Source organism: Misgurnus anguillicaudatus, chromosome 1, assembly GCF_027580225.2.
Source record: "Misgurnus anguillicaudatus chromosome 1, ASM2758022v2, whole genome shotgun sequence".
Classification (NCBI taxonomy): domain Eukaryota; kingdom Metazoa; phylum Chordata; class Actinopteri; order Cypriniformes; family Cobitidae; genus Misgurnus; species Misgurnus anguillicaudatus.
In genome coordinates, this window is record NC_073337.2 from 31,462,530 (window position 1) to 31,474,861 (window position 12,332).

Below are 12,332 nucleotides of genomic sequence, written 5' to 3' on the forward strand. Positions count from 1 at the left end.
AGTCCGTGTGACAGAGTGATCGCGAAAACCCGAAATGGGTTAAACTGAGCACAGGCCCAAAGGCTCGTGAAGACCCCCCCACAATAAACACAATTCCAGAATTGAAACATTAAAGCTCAAAATAATGTTTAAATATCTACTGTAAATAATTTGGAAAAAGCTGACAATTATTTAACCACACATGGTAAATATACAGACATATCTGTTCCATTAAAAGATAATATATTAAATTAAACATCTTCCATCTACGGTCGGAAGAGGATTAGGGCCACTGGTGAAAAAATATTTGAATTCTGATTTTAATCTCAGAAAGTCAGAATTCTCAGATTAAAGTCAGAATTCTGAGATTAAAGTCAGAATTCTGAGAATAAACTCAGAATTCAAATATTTTTTTCACCAGTGGCCCTAATCCTCTTCCGTATTCATCCAAACTATAAATATTGTGTTTATTTTATGTCATTACACTCACAGGTTGGGTGTTATAAAGAATAGAGAAAGAAAAGTTAATCTTTCGTTTTCCAAACCGATCATCATAAACTGCTTAGTGTTGTCTTGATTTTCTTTACTTTGGAAATGAAAAAAAATTGTTTGTTTGCATTTAAATTTGGCAGTGATGTTTTGCTTGCATTTATGTTATTAACACAAATGGAACTGATAAATATTGATATTTGTCTGAAGTGAAACGTACAGAAAATGTTGTTATTTAAATAAATTTATTTATTTAGGCAATTCAATTTTTATTTTAAATAAACATTAATGTTGAACAAACTAGAATAAATAAATGCATAAAAATATTAAAATAAATGAACGAATACAATTTTTAAATGAATATAAAATAATCATTAAAATGTAATGTGACTTGTATTTGTTTAATTCAGACATTTAATACTTTAATTACCTTTTATTACATTTATTTATGCTTAATTTTGCAGGTTTGTTTCTCCATAATATAATAGACTACACAAAATTGTGTGAGTTAACAAATTTGCATAAAGCGAAACATCATGACTGACCCACCTGTAGTGTTGTAGTTCGAGCAGTGGCGGCTGGTGACTTCTTTTTCTGAGGGCGCACGATGCGAAGTTCGTCACAACATGTATGTTGCCCGTCATGTGTGTGGTACGTAATTTCAAAATATGTGTTCTGCGCTTTGAGAGATCGTGTGTGCATCACGTGTCATGCCAAAATAAGTGCCTGCTGCAGACGCGTCAAAGGGTTTATGATAAAAGAGACGATCATGTTTGCCAGATACTCGCATAATCTCATGCCTAATCAGAGTTTAATGTTAAGGGAGTGCCTTTTGGAACATGAGCGTCTCTTTTATCATAAACGGTTTTGACGCTAGTGCAGCAGGCACTTATTTTGACAAAACACGTGATGCACACATGATCTCTCCACACCCATGACACATATTTTGGAAAAGGGAACCACACACATGATACTCCGAACACTTATTTTGAATTCGCGCCCCTCGGATGAGAAGTCACGAGCCGCCACTGAGTTCGAGACCGGTCTCAATACCACTTTTTAAAGGTCTTGGTCTCGTCTTGGAATCGACCGCATTTTAACTCGGTCTCGTCTCGGTCTCAGACAAAGAAGACTTGGAATTTTATTTCAAGACCGGTCAAGACCACAACTGATGGCACATCACAACTTTATTTTTTATCATTAATTTTATGCAGTGTATTCAGGTTTGGCATATGATGTTGGCATTGTTTAAAGGATAATTCCGGTGTTTGGCGCTTTGGGTCTCGTTTCTGGTTTGTTTTGGATGGGCTGCGGTGATGGACACAGAGGTTTTGACGGTGGGTCGTGTCTTGAGTTTTTGGCTCGTTTGGAGGCGTCTCTTGGCTGCTTCAGAGTGGAGGTCGGTGGCCATGCACAAACACGTCATTGGGACAGCACTTGGCGTTCATTTTCGGAACTGTGCTGCTCACCGAGTGGTTCGTGGTGTTCGTTGATGATTAAAAACAAGTTGTGTAGCGAAATACAGTTTCTGTCGTGTTTTATTTGGCATTTTGTAAAATTCCATTGACTTCCCTTGGAAGACGCATTGCTCGCTGATATATCACTCCGCCGCCGGGAAACAGAAAAGGGTCTGTTTACTTTCAGAAGAAATTTTTCCCATATTTGTAGGGCTGACATTCGATTCGTGGGTTGACATTTGATTTTCAGTTTTGAGATTCGAATATATATATATATATATATATATATATATATATATATATATATATATATATATATATATATATATATATATATATATATATTACAGCGTTAATGCAGAGCTTTTGCCAAGCAGGAAGTGCGCTTCACGCTCCCGCTCTATAGGTGGCGCAGAGAGACCAACATCCATAGCCAACAGCACTAGTGGAAGAGATCACCTCAAACGGAAAGCACGCTTCCTGCTTTGGCATTCACGCTAATAGTGTTGTAAATAACGTTCAGTTTCTTGCAAAAACTGATTGATTTGCTTCATAAGACGTCAATATGTCACACGGAGTTATGGGGGATTACTGTTGTATTGGATATATATGCTTTAGCTCTTAAAGTGTGCGGATCTGTTGACTTGCATGACGGAGCACTGGGGTTTCTGAAAAATATCTTCTTTATTGTTTTGCTGATGAAAAAACATATTGGATGGTGTAAGTGTTTTAAATAAACTTGATTTTGAAAGTATGCTACCGTTTTATTACAGTTTGTTGGACTACGTTCATTCATGCTTCAGACTCAAATATAGAGCGGAAGTATATACGCGGTTGTGAGGTATCTGAAAAAATAGTTCCACTATAGCAAATAACACGGATTGAAATCATACATTGCGCCAATATATTTGTTTTTAATCGTCAACGAACACCACGGGCCACTCGGTGAGTAGTACAGTTTTGGAGATTAACGTTTGGTGTTGTTTTGATGACATGTTTGTGCATGGCCATTGACTTCCATTCTGGGGCGGTCGGGAGACGCTTCTAGATGAGTCGAGGGGTCGAGACACGACCCATTGTCAAAGTTTCTGTGTCCATCACTGTAGTTCATCCAGGACAGACCAGAGGTGGGACTCGGGGTGTTGAATACCGGAATTATCCTTTAAGCATTTTTTAAGGTTTTCCCATTGACAATTTTTCAAATTTTTTACTAAAAACACCTGCAAGTGGATGGCAAGCCATGGAAAGGCAGTTCAGATTAAATGGTTAAGTTGATTTCAGCTCTTTAGTGTTTGTTCACTTTTATTTGCTTATAGACAAAGATAAATTCCCGCAATGCCTTTGATTATTTTATCAACTTCTCTGATGGCGCGCGCGCGCACACACACACACACACACACACACACACACACACACATTCTGGTTTTCCATGATTTGTGGGGACATTCCATAGACATAATGCATTTTATACCATACAAACTGTATATTCTATTCCCCTACTTTTTTTTTTTTTTTGCTTTTTTTTATTTATTCAAAAACAATGTACAGATAACAAAAATGACAAATTATAACAATAACAACAAGAGTATGAAAAACAAACAAAACAAAACAATATAGAACAACTAGGGGGAGGTATAGGTTAAGTGTGTTATCATAAATAATAATAAATAAAATTATAAGACCTCAAAGAAAGGAAAGGAATTACATACAGATAGAGTTTTTAGAGCTTTTTGTTCTCAGACATTCTGATAGTAGTAAAGTATTTTTCAAACTCTTTCAAAAAAACAAGAAAAAGAGGTTTTGCTCTCAAGTATTTATGAATGTGGAACTTTGCAAGTAGCAATATCAGATTAATAATAAAATACTGATTTCTCTTAGATTTATCATAGTCCACAAAACCTAATGCCACATCCTTCCAAAACAACATACATTCATTGTAAATTTCTTTTCTAATAAATCGTAAAACATCTTGCCAAAATATCTTAGTGAATGAACAACACCAAAAAAGGTGAACTACAGTTTCTTCAGAATTGTCACAAAATGAGCAACTGGAGGAAATGTCCTTCTTGAAATGTTTTAAGTAGTGGTTTGCAGGGTAATGCATATGAATTATTTTAAAGGAAATTTCTTTTACTTTATTGGTTAAGAAATAGAAATGTGGAAGCATCCAGACTTTTTTCCAGCATATATTTTCTACCACATTATTCCAATAAGCAGTCACAGATGGCAAAGAAACAATGTCCTGCTGGAATAATGAACGGATTGATCTGTTATTATTTTTGTAGGGTGACGAAAAACACAATTTTCCAACAAATGTATCAACCAGATTCAAAGGTACTGGATGAAGATTATAATGAGCACCTCTCAATAAAGCAAGTACACCTGAAGGGATTGAACCCATCACTATTGAAAATTCTTTGGGAGAAACAGGAAACTGAAAATGATCTAGAAATTCCTTATATGAAAATAAAAACCCTTGAGAATTGATTAATTCGCTAACTAACAAAATATTTTTATCAACCCAATTCTGAAAAAATATAGATTTATTTTTGTACAAAATATTGCAGTTATTCCAAATAAAATACTTATGGGGTGAAAAATTTTGCTTGAATATCAGAGACCAAGCCAAAAGAGCCTGTTTATGAAAAGCTGATAGTGATGCTGGTAATTTTTCCTTTTTATAGTTACACAGAAGAAGAAAATCAAGGCCACCAAACTAAGAAAAAACATAATTGGGAATAAAGTTCCATAAAGACACTGGACTTTTCCTAAAATGTTTCAACCAAGAAATTTTAAAGGTATAGTTTAAAGTACTAAAATCCAGAAAATTAAGGCCACCCTTTTCATCAACGTTCATTACAACAGATTTTCTGATATAATGAATAAAGTTTTTCCACAAAAAAATTAAAGAGTTTCTGGTCAATAGTTTTACACAACTTTGGCTCCAAGTGAACGGATTGAGCAGCATAAATGAGCCTTGAAAGGCCTTCAGCCTTAGTAAGAAGTACCCTACCTCTCAAAGAGAGATCTCTTTGTAGCCACTGATTTAATCTCTTCTGAATTTTATCCGTAAGTGGTTGAAAATTAAATATACACCTTTCTTTTTGGTCTTTCACTATATAAACTCCTAAATAACAGACCTTTTCTTTCACAGGAATACCATGAATAAATGGGTCATTGCAGCTTTTAATGGCCAAAAGCTCACATTTATGAACATTTAAATGTAGGCCCGAGGCTTTAGAAAAAGACTCAATAATATTTATTGCCTGAGGGATCTGCATAGCATTTCTAAGAAAAAGAGTTGTATCATCAGCAAGCTGACTGATGATCACCTCTCTTCCAGCAATATCTATTCCTTTCAGATTACTGTTTTTTATGTGAAGACAGAGAAGCTGAGCTGCAAGAAGAAAAAGGTAGGGTGAGATGGGACATCCCTGCCTAATTCCCCTTGAGATTTCAAAACGATGGGTTGCACCATGTTTTAGAATAACAGAACTACTGCCATTTGTGTATAGAGTTTTTATGGCGTTACAAAAGAAATCGCCGAATCCAAACCTTTCAAGACACTGAAAAATAAATGTATGTTCCAAAGTATCAAACGCTTTATAAAAATCCAAGAAAAGAAGAAAGCTATCATCAGAAATTAAATTAGAGTAATCTAAAACATCTAAAACTAAACGTATATTATTTGAAATATGCCTATTATTAATGAATCCAGATTGAGCCTCATCTATTATAGAACTGAGCACTTTTTTTAATCTTTTAGAAAGTATGTGAGCCAAGACTTTATAATCATTATTTAATAAACTAATTGGGCGCCAGTTGTCGATAAAGAGCAAATCCCTTTTCTGTTTAGGAATAAGGGAAATAATTCCTTGAGTCATAGTGGGAGGAAGCTTGCGATTTTTAAAGCTCTCAGTAAATACTTTCAAAAGAAAAGGGGCAAGAATATCTGAAAACTGTCGATAGAATTCTGCTGAAATGCCATCGTTGCCGGGTGATCTGTTAAATTTAAGATGTTTTATAGCATCAGCAACCTCTTCTAATAGTATATCCTGATTGCAAATTTCTTTCTCTGAAGCACTAATTGAATGTACATTTACTAAAGAATCCAAAAAAGAAGTGGCAGTATCAACACAGTAGTTGGATTTATAAAGATTAGAAAAAAAATTATGACAGAAATTAGAAATGGTACAATGATCGTCAGAAATAACACCATTGATATTCAGATGGTGAATTGTGCTGTGATTACCCCTTTGTCTTTCTAGACTGAAGAAGTAGGAAGAATTTTGTTCGCCTTTTTCTAACCACTTAACTCTGGACCTGACAAAGGCTCCTTCTGCTTTACACTCATAAATCTCATCTAATTTGCAATGCAACTCATTCAATCGCAAGCTCTCTTCAGGTAAAAGCAGGTCGGGAGGCATCATAGAAAGAGAGGTAATTTCAGACACAATTTGCTCCTCTGAAGCTCTATTGAGTTTGGAAAGCAAATGTCACACAACGGGGGAGGACCCGACTATACTAAAGGTCACGCCCCTCTCAACTCTTCCACCTCGAGGAGTTTCCCAAGACCACCCCAATGACCAGACAGACGAGTAAACTACAGTTAAAATGAACTTTATTAAATATTTAAAAGGAAAGGGGGGAAGGGGAAAGGGCAATTTAAAACTAAAGGGGTCTGCTTCTCGCCTCCAGGGCCACTTGGGACAAGGACTGGGGGACAGGGGCTCCTTTAGGGCTCTGGTCCTAGAATCCGTGGCGCGCTCCGCTTCTTCCTGGAGGCAGAATCAAAAAGGCGAGTTATCACAATGTGATTCAATGTGGTCTTACTGCTACTCTAGTCCTCCATCTTCCCTCTTTCTCCTGTGCCTTAGGTTCGTCGCTCTACAGCCGCTACTGGAAGCAGAGAACGTTAGTGGGCCATGCTGGGAAACAACTCACAACACTGGAGGTCCTTTTACTCGACAGAGCCTTAGCTGGGGCGCAGGTAAGTGGTCATTGGAGGCACAGATCAATACACTACACAGAGGTAAGTTATTCGCCACACTGGGGATCTTCGTTTCCTACAGGGCCTTCGTTGAGACACAGGTAAGTGATTGTTATAAGCACAGATCAGTATTATTGCACCGGGGGTAAATTACTCACAACACTGGGGGTCTTCATTCACACAGAGCTTTCGTTCAGGCCCAGGTAAGTGATTGCTATAAGCACCGGTTGATGTCACTGCACAGGAGGTAAATTACTCGCACCACTGGGGATCTTCGTTCCACATAGAGCCTTCGTTGAGGTACAGGTAAGTGGTTGCTGTAAGCACAAGTCGATAACACTACACAGAGGTATGTTACTCACAACACTGGGGATCTTTGTTCACACAGAGCTTTCGTTTAGACACAGGTAAGTGATTGCTATAAGCACAAGTCGATAGCACTACACAGAGGTATGTTACTCACAACACTGGGAATCTTTGTACTCACTCTTAGACAGTGGACTTTCGCTACAACGTTGGTGCACCGTGTTCCTTCACCCGTCCGCTCAAGCTTCTCGGGCGTCGTGGGGACTGATGGGTCCAGTGGCACTGAGCCGAACGCTTCCCGAACTCCCCCTCCTGTTTCCACAACCGGGGTCCCGAGTTGGGGCAAACTTTCGTTGAGGCTCCGCCACCACGAGTTTCTGTTGGTTAGGTCGAACACACACACACAACTATGACCTTCAATCCGCACAGTGCACTTCAGAAAATTACTCACTCCTATCCACCACTGGGCTTCACCACTGTCCGCTCTATCGAGGAGTGAAGCTCTCTCCAACACACCCAGGGCCAAGGCTGAATTGCACTCTCTTCGTAGGACTCAGGCCACAACAGGTATAATCATCTCACGATTCGTCCGAGGCCGGCAGTTTGGTCGCTACAAGCACAGCATACACACAGCAAGTACAGCGCAACACCAAGTAATAAGTGAAACTCACCCACAGCACTCTTGTACACACTTCACGTGATATAAAATATGGACTTAGCCACCAGCTTCGATTCCCTCGGGAGGATGGTTGGGCGATGTTTTGGTCACTGTTGAGAATAGGTTTTGTATTACTCACGGCCCTGATGTGTGGTTTGTTTCTTCTCTGGCTCACCCACGCTTTCTTGTCCCGCAGGGCCACTGATCGATTCGTAGACGACGCTTCCTATCCAAATGTCTCATCCGTGTTTCAGGTCAACCCACGGCTCGCCCACGCTTCCCTCTCCGGTGGGGCCAGGGACCTCAAACACAAGAAAAACACACACCAAGCAACTCCTCTTCAACGTAGTACACGGTAGACACAATTGCTGTTTACTCACTCTTAGTTGTCATTAGCCTCCTGTGTCTGTAATCCCGTTGCTCTGAATCTTACTCACGAGTGAAACTTTCCCAATATTCCTTTGCTAGCTGTCTTTCCTTCCTTTATTTCCCCAAGGGAACGATCAGGCCAGCACAGAGCGTCTGCAAAGCAGCAACACAGCGTACACAAAGTACATAACAAGCACACCGTTTGATGTCTTCAAAGGTCTTTATATCCTCTACCTCTTCTCTTCATCAGCCTATCAGCAACCGCTGTGTAGATTACCCTCACCTGGGCGAAATCAGGCTTGATTTCGTAATCGGGGAAACCCCGGAAATTCAGGTGTTTAGAATAAAACGTCCGGGCGGAACCATCGTCGGGCGGAACCCGTCTTCCACACTTTTGGTTCCGCCCTTACAAAACGTCACCTGTGACACAAACTACCATAAGACCTTAAGTATTTACTGACTTCATATTTTAGGAGTTCCCAATATCTACCAAAGGCTCCTTCCTTTTGGGCTAAGTCCCAATAGATATATTTTCTTGAGTTCTAAATTAACTGAATCATGTCTTAAATGAGAAACGTTCATTTTCCAAAAAGAACTACGAGATGGTGCTACAGAGGTTAAGAATCTAATATTAATAGAGATTGCCTTGTGATCAGTAAGAGGAGTAACAAGAATATTTACTAAGACATTCTCTTTGGGAATGCTGTCTGTGAGAAGCCAAAAGTCTATGCGAGACTGCCTGATTCCATTTTTATTACTCCAAGTATAAGTTTTTTGATTCGGGTGCATCTCCCTCCAAATATCTACAAGATTGTATTTTTGCATAAATGTTTTTAAAGTATAACATGAAGAACCTGACTGCTTAGGGGGCCATCTGTCCATCATATCATTTAAAGTAATATTAAAATCTCCACCCACGATCAAAAAAGCTTGTGGATATTTCTGAAACCAAACAGAAATTATACTTTTTTATAGATTCAAAAAGTTTGTCATTCTCTGAATTAAGGTTGTACCCATAAACATTAACTAGTATAAAGATAAAATTATTCCAAGATATAAGTAAACATAAAAAATGACCATAAGTATCTGAGAATGTCTCCAAAACATTTCCAGAAAAAGTATTTTTTAAAGCCGTTACCCCTGCAGATCTCTCAGAACCATGACCAAACCAGAGATCGTTGTTCCACTGCGATCTCCAGAATTTTGCATCACCAGTTACAGAATGTGACTCTTGAAAGAAAACAAAATCAGTTTTAAGTTGCTTTGCAAATAAAAATAAAGCTTTCCTTTTAACAATGTCTCTCAACCCCCTAGTATTAAGAGAAACTAGTGATAAGGACATGCAAGAACAGAACAAATAGTAAGGAACAGATCAGAGTTCAGTGAATAAACGAGAAAAAAATGTTGATTGTCCGAGCAACATCACGTGCAAAACAAGGAGTAGCCTTAACACAAGATCTGTCAAAGTTAGCACTTAAAACAGCAACTTCAAGTAAACAGCAATTTAAACCATCTCTGATGGACTATTGCACACAGGGAAAAGACGTGAAAACCATCACCTGTTCTAGATAGTGGATATCAACGGCATAAATATCATATCTTGATTCCTCCTTCGCCGTGAATAAACGCGCGAGCACCTGCGAAGAATGCCGTTTTCCCCGCATCTCGTGCCTGTTTCACCAACGGCCACAATTTAGAGCGCCTTTCACGATCTCCTTTGGAGAAGTCTTCTTTGAAAAGAAGACCATTAGCTTGTAGAAAGGTAGAAGTCTTGGCCCGCTTCCAAATTTCGTTTCTCAACATTCGGGATGTAAACCAAATAATGATGGGTCGTGGACGGGTGTCAGCTGCGCTTTTCTTGCCCAGGCGATGAGCGATGTCAATCGTTTCCGAAAGCCGACCGGAGTCTTCAGGAAGTAAAGTTTGGCAGATCTTGATGGCTTGCAAACGCGCGTTTTCATCCCTGTCTTCAGAGACACCATACAACCTTAAATTCCATCGTCTGGAATAAGACTCCATCTCATCCATTCGCTGTTCGAGCATTTTGACTGGCTTTTCCAGGGCAAGCACGCGACCCTCCATCTTACACATCTTATTCTCCATTTCTTTCATTTCAACAAAAGCGGTGTCAATTTTCTTACTCAACTCATCAATTCTCTCGGTATTGCCGCTCACCAACTTTTCAATGCAATCAGACCGTTCATTAATAAGCTGAGAGAGTGTGGCGATAACTTCAGCATTGGAAGAGGCGGTTTTAATTGACTTCATTGTTTTCTTCTTAGCTGCAGGTGATTCGCTCGGGGTCACCGGTAACTTCGGGAATTCTTTTTCATCCATAATCATCTCTGCTAGGTCATTCCCTTCGGTCCCGTTTAAACTGTAATCGTGACCAATACTAAGCAGCGTGTTTTCACTGTCCCTGTCTTGCTTTGAAGATGACTGCATTTTCCTGTTTCTTTTCTTACCTCCCATCCAAGGTGATTTTAAAAACCACTACAGATGTTATGCTTAGCATACAGCACTACCAAACAGGTAAAACTGTAGTTTACATCAATTTAGGCTAACACATTTAACTTTGTGATGAAGAGCTCGACAAATCGTGTCAGTTCAGGCGGCCATCTTGGTCCGAACCCTCTTTTCTATTCCCCTTACCTACCCCATTCCCTAACCCCAACCATCACAGAAACCCTTCTAATACTTAACATTTTCAAGAAACATAATTTTGTTTGATTTATAAGCTTGTTTCCTCATGGGGACATCACAATGTCCCCACAAGGTCACAAAAACACTGGTATTCCTATCTTTCCCCACAATGTGATAATTACCAGGTACACACACACACACACACACACAGACAAGAAGTGCCTAATCATATGCATATTCCACATTTTATCATAAGTGTTTTAATGCAGTGACTTGCACTGGTCTTGGTCTTGACTTGGTCTCGACCCTTTAAAGTCTTGGTTTTGTCTCGGTCTCGGCCTGTCTTGGTCATGACTTGGTCTTGATTTAGGTGGTCTTGACTACAACACTACCCACCTGTGTTTTTTCCAGGAAATCCAAAGGTGTTTTTTTTGGGATGCAGGAATAGTGTAGACTTCCTGGAAATATATAGTATTAAAATTCATTTTGTTTGTATTAAGATAAACTTCATTTGAATGAGGGAAAGAAGTGAATGTGTGAACACTGTGTATATACATGTACTGTATGCGACTGCACAGCCTTGCAAAGTACAGTTTGACACAGAGCTTTATTCGCTCTGTAGCATGCACTCATACAGACACTGAGCAGCGTAATGCACCTGACGCTTTATCTTTACTCTGTAGTGCACTCTGAATGTGAATTAAAGACAACAAGTAAAATGCATTTGGAAACGTAACTTGTATTAACTCAACAATGAATAAAATAAACAATTAGAATAAATTATTGATTATCCATAAGTTGCAGATTGTGTTTTATACTGTCCTACAACAGCACTGGTTATCAGGAGTTGCCTGAACATAGAGATCTGCTGAAAGTTTCAACAATCAAGCTGGTTGGCTGGCCATCCTCCATCCGGAAGAGAAATCAATTCAATCAAAAAACCTGGCCTGCACAAAAACAGGAACAAACATCACTATTACATTCATCACAGTCTGTTGTGAACATTTGTACTAATGCACATCAAAGTTGTATTTCAAAATGTCAGCATTTTGGAAGTTAACAATTTCAATAACATTTTTGAACCAATCACAATTTTCCCCTTCATAACTCACTCAGCTATCGCTAAGCAGATCTACAGAGTTCAGTTTTACACCTAACTATGATTGGTGGATTGTCCTGTATGTTACAGACTAACAGAGATATAAACAAAAAATTTAACTCTTTATCGTAAGGACCATTTTCCAATGGGGTTACATAAACAAGACCCTTCTAGAAGTACAGAAGATTAACTTGATAACTAATGAGTAGAATTGTATCAGTATCTCTTGTGGTTTGAACTTCCTTAGCTGGTAAAGAACGTACAGTCTCTGCTGTTTTTTTCTGGCAATAAAGTCTATGTAAGCTTCCCACTGCAGGTGCTGTGAAATGGTGGTGCCCAGGA